Here is a 13125-nt window from a genome sequence, read left to right as displayed (position 1 = left end):
GAACCACTATTACAAAAATATGCAAGAGTTGTTCCGAAGTTTGGGAAAGAATGAATTGGGGGTTGTTCCAAATTTGGGAAAAGCGGAAGCAGATAGGGTGTTCAGAGACACAAAAGATAGGCATTTCAAATTTTCACAAACTTAAGCCGCGTTTACACCAAATGCTGTCAGCAAATGTTGGCCAGCTTTTGTTGGCAGCATTGCTATCAACAAATGCTGGCAGCAAAATGTTGGCGAATTCCGAAACTGATCAACATGTGTTGACAACATTTTTGCGCTTTGGTGCGTTTAGTTGCATTCTGCATTCCGAGATGTCAACACTCGAGCAACTTGCGGCGGTAGCAGCAGCGTGCGTCATCATAGGTAAAAAGAAAGACCAAAGAGATATTGGGTAAGGCCTTCCCTTAGGGCCAGATCTGTGTATAGTGGAAGTGACTTACTTTCAGATTTAAATCAGGACGATATTAATCCATTGTCAAGAGAGTTGAGGTGTGACGGCAGCGTTAAAAACTTCTTGAGGATGACAAGTAACGACTTTGAAAACCTTCTCACAGCTATTGGACCTAAAATTTGCGAGACAAGACACCAATTACAGGCTAGCAATACCTGCACGAGAAAGACTTGCAGTGACCTTGAGATACTTGGCCAGTGGAGACTCTTACTCTAGGTCCTCAGTTACCTGTTTAAAGTGTCAAAATCTACAATTTCTGGGAATAATACCTGAAGTTTGTGCAGCTTTGATTGATGAGTTGAAGGATAATATAAAGGTAAGTGAATACTTGTATATAACCAAGTGTCCCATGATTGCCTCCTTCCATATCCAAAAATCAAATACATATGTGATTGGTTATATTATGCTGTTAGTAATAATAGTTGTTTTTGGAAATGGGTTGGTTTAAAGAAACTTAGTGAATATTTCACTCAAAGTTTAATTACATACATAAATAATACAAATAAAATCAAAACAGCTTTATTTCCATAGAAATTTAGTTACTTTTTGATGATAAAACCTATAGATTGAATAATTTTATCACAATAAGCATCATTGTACTCGTCAGTCATGTTGAGGAGCCCACTCAGCAGAAATGGGACTTGCAGCGTTGATGGATGATTGGATTTCATTAGATGTTAATGGATCGTATGACTGAATGTAGGAAGATGCACTGGTTGATCTTGATGGCTCTGGACCCATCGGTAACTGTTTAAGTTCCATTTCGAACAAAATGGTATTAATCCTGTGTTTTGCAAGTGCTTGGTCCCGAGAGTTTTTAAGTTTTCGTAATTGACACGCAACGTTTTTTCCAAAGATATCAAACTCGTCTTCAATTCCTGGCTGATTTAAACTGGCTAGACACTTTTTTCATTACTTGATAAGCTTCATCCACAATTGAAGCTTTCCTCTTCTTCGTCAATTTTCGAGGAGGATCCGTTCCTGTTTTAGGTGTGTTGTCGGCAGTTGTGATTGATGTGTCATTGCCCTCCTCTGCAATGTCCTCCTAAAAATAAAACCACATTACTTTACAGTTGACATTAACCTTGAGTTGACAGAGTAGGTAAAAATCACTAGTTTTAAATCTTTTTGCTGAAATAAACGTTTTATTTTTTATAAGATTATGGCTATACTAGGGGGCCTGTGCGCAAATTGCGCATTTAAATTTTTTTTCTGTTTATGAGAAACTCACCTACAATTCGAAGAGATTATATGATTTTAAACTCCACAGTTACAAAGTTTTATGAAAAATTTTTATAAACGATATATTTCTGTTTACAATCTGACTTTAGTTACAAATTCATCTGAAGGTAATCAGCTGTTAAATTACAAATCACATTTAAAAAACGTTATCACATAAAAAAAGGGACGTAACAGAGAAAAACCCTTATTGTATTAAGTATATTAATTGGCAACTTATATCTTGACTGTAATGGATCACTGACCTCTTTAAAATACATTTCATTTTGCAGTTGCCGAATACTAAAGAAAGAATGGCTACATCCATGCCAAAGAGTACAACTCGCAATGGAATTTTCCGCACTGCATTGGAAGCATGGATGGGAAACATGTGATGCTACAGGCACCCATCAACACATCAAGTGAATATTTCAATTACAAAGGTTATTTCAGCATTGTTCTCCTGGCTGTTGTTGATGCAAATTATTGCTTTACTTACGTCTCTGTTGGTTGCCAAGGACGGTTATCTGATGGGTGGAGTGTTTGGCAATAGTACCTTAAAACAACACCTTCAAAAATAAGACTTTGAATCTTCCCGACCCAAGTTTCCTTCCAGGAAGGGAGTACTTACCGGTACCCTACTTTTTCCTGGCTGACGATGCCTTTCCTTTAAAAATTAACATTCATGAAGGCGTTTCCTGGATTGCATGATAAGGCAAGTGTAAAAACGTGTCTTCAACTATCGCCACTGCAGGGGCCGTAGAGTAGTGGAAAATGTATTCGGAATATTGAGTGTTATTTTCCGTGTGTTGAGGAAACCAATGTTATATGGAAACCAGAGCGGGCAGACACAGTTGTTTTAGCCTGCTGTCACCCTGCATTACCTTTTTGCGAAGAAGTATGTCATCAGCTTCAACGTATACACCTCCCGGAGCTTTTGATGTCGAGGACCTAGCTACAGGATCATTAGTGCCAGGACAATGGAGAGTTTGATGGAATGCCTAGAGACACTCTACTTCGTTTAAAGAAGATTCCAAAAAAACCTTCCCAGCTGGCCAAACAAATACGTGATGAAATCAGTGTTTACTTTCAAAGTGACGAGGGTTCAGTGCCATGGCAAAACAACTACTAGGCCTAAAATACAAATGTACATAAGGACGTTTGCACATATTATAACGTATAGTTGAAATTTACAACAATAACAAAGTAACAATTAAAGTAGTGTTAATTACATTATATAATTTGTAACAAATTTTAGACCGTTGTTGTTTATGTTTAACTTTTTTAACCTATAAAAGTGACATTAAAATATGTGACAATTTGATAAAATAATCTTGTTAACTACTTGCCTGCACTGTTTCATCGGCAGCCTCTTTGTCGTCAGTGGCAATCCCAGCTTCTTTAATCTTCCGTGCAGTAGTTTTATCCTTTAAAAACAGCATCGCTTTAAAATAACACCACTTGCTTTTATACTCGTCTGCCCCCGAACCACTCTTCTTCTTCTTAAGTTCTCTTTGAAACTGTGCCAACAATGTTTTTCACTTTTGCCTGTACTTCTTCCGTATTACTGGCTTTTTATTTCCGCGCGAAATGTCATTCCATGCATAGTTCTTTAGGTTTTTATTTTTAAAATCAGGTCCATCGGATTCCAAAGAACTGGTTGCTCTCGATATAGGTCAATCAATTGCATGACTGTTTCACGGGACCAATCAATTTTCACTCTCAATGCTGTCGCTGTTCATATTGAGTTGAGAAGAGAAACACGGACACCAAACAACACAGACGTACTACCATCAACAGTCGCAACTAGAGTAGTACTGACGCTGTCGGAACGACATGGCGGCCAACCACGTGCGCTAAGGGAAGTGTTGCCAACATTGTTGACGGTCGCTTTTAGTCCCGTCAACATTGCTGCCAGCATATGTTTGACAACATTCTTTGATCTTTACCGACTACTGGTGGGTAAAATGCTGCCAACCACTTTTCGGTGCTCGACAGCATTGTTGGCAGCAAATGTTGACGGAATTAAAAGTACGATTTTTGTAAATGTTGTCAGCTCCGGTGTAAACGCGGCTTAAGAGGTTTGTTTTAAAAAGGTCTGTTAAAAATGCTAACAACGTACTGATTAAAGGAGAGCTGTTTTATCAAAGCGACTTGGGTCAGTTTAAATCAGTGTTTAGAAAAGGAGAACTAGCTGACAGTATTTCACCCTGTCTAGTTCCACCGAATTGTAATAAAAGTTAAAGTAGCTAAGTTGAAAGATGTAGAAAAAACTCCTCAAAACCCATTATGGTGAAACCTGGTCCCAAAACCCTGAGTTGGTGTAACTACAATGATGTCTTCCATCAACAAACTTTACAAATAGATGACATAGAAGAAGCTGGAGAGGAAGATTGTGAGCCCCAAGACGAGGCACCAGACCTGAGAGTTTAATTAATATGTAGATTAAATATAAATGTCTTTGAATACTTACTAGGAATAATATTAATTTTTAATTTTGTTAGCTTGTAGGCAATTTGAAAAACTAAACTGTAAAATAAAAGTAAGTTTAAAAATAACCTGTAGTTTTATTTTAATTTCATTTTATGGGAGGCAGTGCTTATATTAACTTTAACTATTTATAAATTAAAAACAACAAGTAATTCAATACTTTTTCAAAATTAGTAATATCTATTGAATAACAGCTTTTTAAAGCCTAAAAATACAAACTAGGCAATGCAAAATACAAAAGTTGGTACCTAAAAAGTGTATATCCCAGTTGCCTTGGTAACTAAAAAGGTTATATCCAATGTTTGGAAACTAAAAAAGGTATGTCCAGTATTTAGGGTTGTTTATTTAAATAACTAATACATATACACTTGTGAGAATATATACAAATTGTTTTATTATTTTTTTTTACTATTTTAAGCAAATTTTCAAAGACTTAACAAGATTTACTTTTAAAGCAACAGTGTTTTTGCCTGTACTGAAAAATTTTCAGGATTGGAGATACCTTTGTTTGATTCTAGTAGCCTCATTTGTCTAGTCTTGAACTAGAGGATGGGCAGTGCCTGGAAGGACTGTAAATATCCTGAGGGGCGATAAATCCACGCATCAGCCCCTGCACGGCCAACAAGGACTTGTCTACTCTGTTACTGATAAAACCGAAGCTTTTGCAGATAACATTGGTAATAACAGTTCAGGCCGAATGCAGACATATATGATGAAGACCACTGCGAGCACGTCGAGAGCACACTAAACAATCTTTTTGTTACAGCTCCCGACATCGAGCTAGAGCCGATCACTCTTGAAGAGTTACAAGCTTCCATCAAGAAATCGAAACGGCGTAAAGCTCCCCGGCCGGAGTTGGATCTAGGGCTCTCCTTGCAGCTCCTATAGCTCTGCTTATCTGCTTAGTTTCAGTTTTCAACGATGCTATATGACTACATCATTTTCTCACCAGCTGGAAGGTCGCTAAAGTCATCCTTATTCCTAAGCCGGGAAAATCCAGACTATTCCCTCAAAACTTCCGCCCTATCTCACTCCTTTCCTCCATCTCCAAAGTTTTCGAGAGGCTCCTCCTATTCCGCATAGCTCCTTTCCTGAACGGCTTTATCCGACCGGAACAGTTTGGATTCAGGCGCGACCACTCGACAACCCAACAGCTAGTGCGTGTTGTCAACATGTTGGTTGATAACGGAAACTTCAACCTGTGCTCTGTTGCAGTGTTCCTGGACGTCAGCAAAGCATTTGAACATGGTCTGGCATGAGGGCCTGCTCTACCAAACTGGCAGAATAACCGGTGCCCCCCTCCATAACAACATCTCCTTCGGTCTTACCTAACAGGCACCTCATTTCGTATCTGTGTGGATGGAGAGCTATCGTCAGAGAGAGCGATCGAGGCTGGCAACCCCCAGGGCAGCGTCCTGGGCCTAGTGCTGTACATCGTTTTACACAAATTACATGTCAATGGTCCCTAGAGTAAAGCTATCTCTGTACGCTGATGATGCCATGTTTCTGTGCAGGAGCTTCCAACCGTTGCGTGCTGCTGACGTCATGCAACAACAGATGGATCTTCTCTCCCCCTGGCTAGAGAAATGGCGTATCCGCATCAATAATGAAAAAAAGCACAGCTGTTTGTTTTAGAAAGCGCCGCGTAGGATGCAACAGACACTCCCGCCTCCCGTGACACTGATGGCGAGCCGATTGCTTGGAAGTAACAAGCTAAATATCTTCGTTTTACGCTTGATTTTAGATTGAACTAAGGTCCTCACGCAAAAAAAGCAGAAGAGGCCAATCGGATCGCTGGATCAATAGGTTCTCTAATAAACCGACGATCATCCCTACCAATGGGTGCAAGTCACCATCTTTCTTGCTGTAGTCAGATCAGTAATGATGTATGCTTGCCACAGCTTGGTAGTCAAACTGCAACCGTTCAAACCGAAAAAGCCCTCGAAACCATCCAACACAAGGCTCTCCGCTCCATCGCCCGTCAACCATGGTTTCGTCCCCAACGAGACAATAAGGAATTCTTTACAGATACCAACTTTAAAAGTGTTCGCGAGGACAACTGCAGAGAAGTTCTTCGTGGCAATTGCAGCTTCGGAGCATCCCCACATCGCAGCTATTGCATTGCTGTACTCTTTACCGAATGACTACAGACGGCGCCCAGCCACAATACTGGACGACCCTTCGTAAAAGAAGAATTAACCCAAGAAGCCGCGATCCCAAACCTGGTACCTAACAGTAAAATCCTCTATCAAAATTTTGTTCCAGAAAAACAACCACTCCTAAACAGGCTAAGTTAACCAATATGTTTTCAGAGCTTCCTCTACTGTCAGTGGACCAAGGGTGCAGGTGCTGTACGGCCACGATAGGACGTGGCAGCAGAGTGGTTTAGTGGGTAAGAATCCCACATAACTGGGACGCCAGTACCTTTTGAAGGTTCCCTCTTTTTAACAAATAAAAAGACAAAAAAAGGTTGATCTATTCATACACTCGTGGAAAGGGACGGAGAAATTTTCTAATACAAAACATTATGAAGGATTTGAATTGTTGGGACACTACTTCATTATTCTTCCAAGTTATTTTTTTCTTGTAACTCTTGCTCGTACATTTGTTCACGGTACACCACTATGTCGTTTTATTGAGTTGCTAAGGGCTCTTTTCATCAAGGGAACGAGCAGTTGTATCCGACGAGCAAAAACTCTCAGTGCACTGCAATTTCTGCTTGTGCCCTTGTGTGGAAGGTCCTTTGTTTAGAATTTTCTACAACGGCCATCGATTACTATTCTCATCACTGGTGACCGTGTTTACAATAAATTGCGAGATGAGAATCGTAGGGGTGGAAACCGATATATTTGTCTCCTGATAAACTTCCTAACCATTTTCTATTTCATGAACAGTCCGGTATCCGTTATAGAAAATTCCTTTTTCTATAACGGACGACGCTCTGTATCCTCTGGCAGCGGGAGATATGGGCGACTGTATTTTATCTCTGTCCAATGTTTTGGAGGATTTGATGGTCGAGGATTTTGAAAACATTGGGTTTCTCTTCACTGGACAAACAGTTACAGTTGCTTTTTGGCGATCCCAGGAACAGCTGTACTTGTTTGATCCTCATCCAGTGAACGAGGATAGAGTGTACGATTTGGCTGATGACAAAAATAACCTAGCCCGGATCTTCCAGTGCGAAAACTATTCTGCACTATATATTATTGTTATCAAATGCTGCTTCTGGATGGGTCAATGAGACAGTTTCACTGTAAACAAGATTAAGATTTTGATATGCCGCCCCTTGGTTACAGTGAACCTGTCCAGACCAATTCAGAAAGATTTTTAAATTATACCACAAGCATATAATACATAATACACAGTCTAAACGCCAAAAAGAAAATTATTTTGAATATACTAAAGTTAAAAATATCCCTCAGGTAATTTTATCCCCATTAAAAAGTGTGATTAAATGTAAAAACCATTGGAAGACCGATGAAAATACGTCGTGGACGCCCTAAACACACAACAACAAGAGACGAGCAAGTGAGAGGCGATCAAAATAACTGAACTTCGTCATTTACCAATTTCACTTGCTCGACTCATCGTTGCCCACGGGACAATGGCACATTGGAGTGGCGTTTTGTTACATAAAGTTAACAACTTTAAACTGAAGTGAACTAGTCTCTAGGATGATGACGTATTCATCTGCCCTCACTGCCAAGCACATCTGTTCGAAGAAGAAGAGGATAGAAGGTAATGTTATTGCGGCGAGGGGGCCTACAATCTAAAAAGTTGCTCCCTCTAAATGCACCCTTCTATTCCAACCGCCGCTTTCTCGACAGAGCGCGTGCTTACCAATGACCTCTTTGCTCTCTGTGCCTTAGAAATTTCAGGCCGATACCGGCATCCAAGTGGCCTCTCATTCTTAAAAAACTGAAAAGGAGGATGTGCCACCAGGTGTACAGCTTGGACGGATCCGGCCAAAGGTTCGTTACTGTGGGTGGTGACGTCCAATTCCGTAAACCGGTGCCGGTGGATATTGACGATGGTGAAGAACGCAGGAACATTTCCATGAGTAGATCGCTTGATGCTAACATAATTGACGCCATTACCAATCACTTGCATTCACTGAATCCACATGTTCATGGATTTTGGCGTTTGAGCGATGAGCCCTCGATCAACGCACACCTGGAATTCCAGTTGACAAGTCGAGCTACTCATGGCCCTGTTCTTGGCGACAGACAAAGAGGCATTAATGTGCACGCTGTGCTTAGCACTGACGGCACGATTATTGAGCCCCGGAGCTGACCGTCTGGAAAGTGGGAGCTGTAAGGCCGTGTACGACAGATCTGTTTAGTCCTTTGATGGAGCCTTTCCATTATCCACTTCTATATTCGCAAGGCACTTTGGGTTGGTACATTGGCATGGTTGGCAATAATGGGAAAAAACTCTCACAATACAATTATGCTCGTTGTCTCTTACTCTCCGATCCCCGTTTTTTCTTACCTCGGCCGCCTATCGCAAGCTTGGCAGATCGAGAATATTTGCGAGGTATGAAAAGGAGAGACTTCGTTTCATAAAATATTCCCAGTCAAGGTCGTCAGCCCAAAATGCCATGCGGATTAGGACAACTGAATGAACTTCTTGATGCTCAACGTGATGGTCTGGCAGGAAGGCAGGGTAGGGATGACATAGCAGGAGACGAGACCGTCCCAAGGTGAGGGTGGGGCACAGCCTGGTAAAGGTACTTGGGTACCTCCCAAGTACGTTCACTGGTGGGCCCATGAAGCGTTTTTAATGCTACATTGGTTTGATTTTTTTATTAAAACTTAAATTAAATTGTTGTAAAAAGAAATATTGGGATTTAATTTTTATTATTTATACTGTGAAACGTTAGGAGAAATACGAATATGTAATCATTTGGCAAGTTACTGCTGGTAACTTTAAATTATTAGGAAAGCAGTTCACTGCCTTGTATTGTTGAGAACTTGCCTTGGGTACTGCAGTTACGTCAGATCTAAGAGGGCTTTTGTTTTCTCAAGTTGGATACGACTGGGCCAATGAGAGAACGCCGCGGATGTCCATCAGAAGGGGTGGAAGGGGAACTATAAAAACTGCCAGCTCATAATTTTCGGCGCCCTTTTGGTAATTATCGTGAGTTAGTTGATGACAGTGCGCGCCGCGTTTCTAATTTTTTTCCGCGAGGGATTTTGAGGTAAGCACCAAAATTACTGTACGTTATATTGAAATAGTCTTCCAGATCTGATATTAAATTAATGTTGTTGTCTTTTTTAAAGGGAAAAATTACATTTATCGAAACTTCAGAGCAATCTACATAACTGATTCTTGATGAGCAATAAAGCACAATACAATCATACAAGTTACATTTAGTTCAAACTTGCAAGAAAAGTGAATTAAAATTTAACTTTGTTAATAACTTTTGATTGAATTTTGGAAATTTAGTATTTTTATTAATATTTAATTTGAACTGTTTTATTGTGAATTTATTTTATTGGAAATTAATTGAACTTCAATAATTGTGTAAGAGAGTTTTATCTGAATTGCAAAGACTTGAAAGTTAAGGTACAACTAGTGGAAAGAGAAGTTTGATTTTTTATTTTAGAATTTTGATTGAACTTAGAAAGTGAACGCTTTATTTTAGATATTTCCAAGTGGTATTTGATTTTTATTTAAATACTTTATTATTTTATTTCAAAAGAGTTCTGATTTTTAATTTGGTATATTTGACTGACATTTTTATTTTGCCATTTTAAATAAATCCATTATTTTTTATTTAGAAGTGTGATTTTTATTTTAGACAAACCAGATAATATTTAATAGTTAAAAAATTTAGTAATAAATTTTTACTGAATATACACTCGGAGCTTACTAATCCAAAAAAATATTTTATATCGTCTTGGATGTATGATTGATAATTTTCTTCATACTATTCTAGAATATTAATCTATAATATTCTAATCTATAATATTATAGATTAATAACGTTAATCTATAATCCAAGTCGTTATAGCCCAGGTACATAAAGATTCATTACGAGAACGCGATGGCATCAATAATTTATTTGGGAGTAAATTAAATTATGTGTATTTTTATTCATCTGAAGTTATATTAAAACGACATACATTTTTCAGTTTTGCTCTACATTTTGACATGCCTATGTGTTCTTTACATTTTGTTTCGTTGTGTGGCTCGCCTCCTGTGCGGGCCTCGAAGAGATACAGATAATAGAGATGTGATAGAATTTGAATTGTATGCGGACGACGACGATGACATACTTGATTGTTTAAGCCAAACTTTCAGGTTACTGCATCCTTTTATTTATTAGAAATTATATATTAACACGTGATAGTTAAAACTGTCACTAACACTTTAATTGAACAAAAAATTTAAAAATTGAATTACTTGGAGGAGAAAAATAAATTGACAACAAATATGTGATCAATTTATATTTGGGGGTTGTGTGACAGGTCAAATTACGACATTAAAATATTCGCGGGGGAATTAGCAGACGGTGAAACCAAACGACCGTGGACGCAAGTTAAAATCACCTGTTATTGGAATTGAGATTTATTTAATTAATAATAGAGAAATATGTTAAACTTTATACGGGAACAAATTCAAATAATTAAACTGAGCTAAACATAACTAAAATTTGTTTTTAACTAAAAGTACAAAATAAAAATTACGCAAAAAAAGCCAATAGTGGGATAAAATGACTTGCGTATTGATGACATCAGAAAGCACATGTTGCAAAAATTTAAATAAAAAGCGATGGAAAAATAGTTAAAGAAAATAGAGAGACTTAAATTGATCAATTATAGTGAACGTGATAAAATTCGATAATTATGAGAAAAAAAAATTTACTTATATTCAATCGTTGAAGACGCTAATTTGAATGGGAGAGGGGTTGAGCATTGTTTGAGACAGTACGCAAGGTTTTGGCCCCAGAATCCTTCTTCTGTTTCGAGAGCTGAAGCAGAGAGAGGACGTCAGACGTTGTAGATCCACCTGGCAATGATGCAATACGGAATTGTGCAATAGTGTATTAAAAGTTATAAACCGGGCGATGGGATATTGTTTTTTAGTGAATAAATTAACAACACAGCAAAGTGAGTACAATTAGTTGTTTGTATTACATCAAAATAAATTAACGTATCAAAGTGATTTGCTTTGTTTTAATATGATTGACTATCCCATGTGCGAAGAAGTGTGAGCCTTCAATGCAGTGATATTTAATTTGAAATATCATTTAACCTATTTAAAACCTGAGATGAATATATGCCTAGTCCTAGTGACATATACGTATTACTTTCACTAACACTAAGTATACTTCCAACAACACTACATACAATTTCCACAGCATAGGACACATCGACCGTGGGAATTGGAAGTTTGAACATTTTTTAAACACCGATTCGGAGAAAAATGACACAGCCAACGTTTGGACTACAACACTCTTTAAAACTGATCATATACAACGTGTCCTCACGGTAGTGGACGCAGTGACCTAGCACGAACTTGCAGGAATCATTCCAGATCAAAACTCTCGGAGCGGAGCGATGTTTCGACTGCACGAACTATATAGTCTTTCGTCATCGAAATGCAAATGAGGGGCCTTCCTCACCCACACCGAGTTTGAGATTGACGGAGACGGTCCAGTACAAGCAGACGAAATCGACTCTGTAATCCACGCGGATATCCCCTCGGAAGAAGAAGGCGGTCAAATCAAATCAAATTAAATTATTTATTGCCGTTGATCACATTTGCATACATGAAATAGGCATTGTCATAAATTAAAATACTAAAATATAAAAGCACAGTAATAAAATACATCGTCATAATTTAAAATTATAAAATATGAAATATGAAAGTACAATTATGCAATAATCATATAAGAGCTCTGCATAAGACAAGTCAATGTAGAATCAACAGAACATTAAATCTACTTCACAGTTGAGAAATTCAGCTAATGTATAGAATGGATTACTCAACAGCCAATTCATTAGCTTACTTTTAAACACAGTAAAGAGATACTGCTTGCGCAGACTCATCTAATTTGTTAAAAAAGTTTACACAATTTATCTTAAGAGATGAACCAATTTTAGTTAATCTATGCTGAAGGAATAATGAGCTTAAACTTGTTTCTTGTATTATGTACATGTATGTCTTGCCTGGTGAGGAATAAGTGTAGGTTAGATTTTGTGTATACTAATACCTGAAAAATATAAAAGAATTGAATAACGGTTAATATCCCCAAATGAACAAAAAGTGGTCGGCAATGATCAAAAGGACCTGCTCTACAAATAGTTCTTATAACTCTCTTTTGAATCAACAAAAGATCTCTCACAGATGTTGCATGACCCCAAAGAATCAGACCATAAGAAATATGGGACTGAAACAAACCAAAATATGCTGTTCTTAAATATTCTATAGTAACAATGTCTCTCAATTTCCAAATCAGGTAACTAACCCTAGAGATCCTACAGCACAGGTTTTTAATGTGATGAGACCAATTTAATTTTGAATCAATGTACATGCCAAGTAACTTTGCTGATTGAAACCTCCTGAGTTTGAGCTGATAAGCTTAATATAATATTTTGGGTTTTATCTTGATTACAAAGCAATCTATTTGAGGAGAACCAATTCAAGGCTTCATCTTCCCCTGATTTCATGGTCATTTGAAGATTGATGAGATTCTTATTACAGGAGAAGAGAGAAGTGTCATCTGCATAAATAACAGCACCCACAGATACATTTTTTGGCAAATCATTAACCCTCCCAAGTGATAGCAGCTCGGACCGAGCTGTTAGGGACCCCGTCTGAATCGATAACGGCTCGGTCCGAGCCGTTCGTGAAAAACGACAGTAAAATTATAACTAGTATCGGAAATCCAGCTATATTTTATACTATATTTTAAACAGTTTAGAAAGAGTTCCTTTACTTGATACTCTATGTCGTATA

Source organism: Homalodisca vitripennis, unplaced genomic scaffold (genome assembly GCF_021130785.1).
Source record: "Homalodisca vitripennis isolate AUS2020 unplaced genomic scaffold, UT_GWSS_2.1 ScUCBcl_246;HRSCAF=1760, whole genome shotgun sequence".
NCBI classification, from domain to species: domain Eukaryota; kingdom Metazoa; phylum Arthropoda; class Insecta; order Hemiptera; family Cicadellidae; genus Homalodisca; species Homalodisca vitripennis.
The sequence above is the reverse complement of the archived record's forward strand: the minus strand, read 5'-3'. Positions refer to the sequence as shown.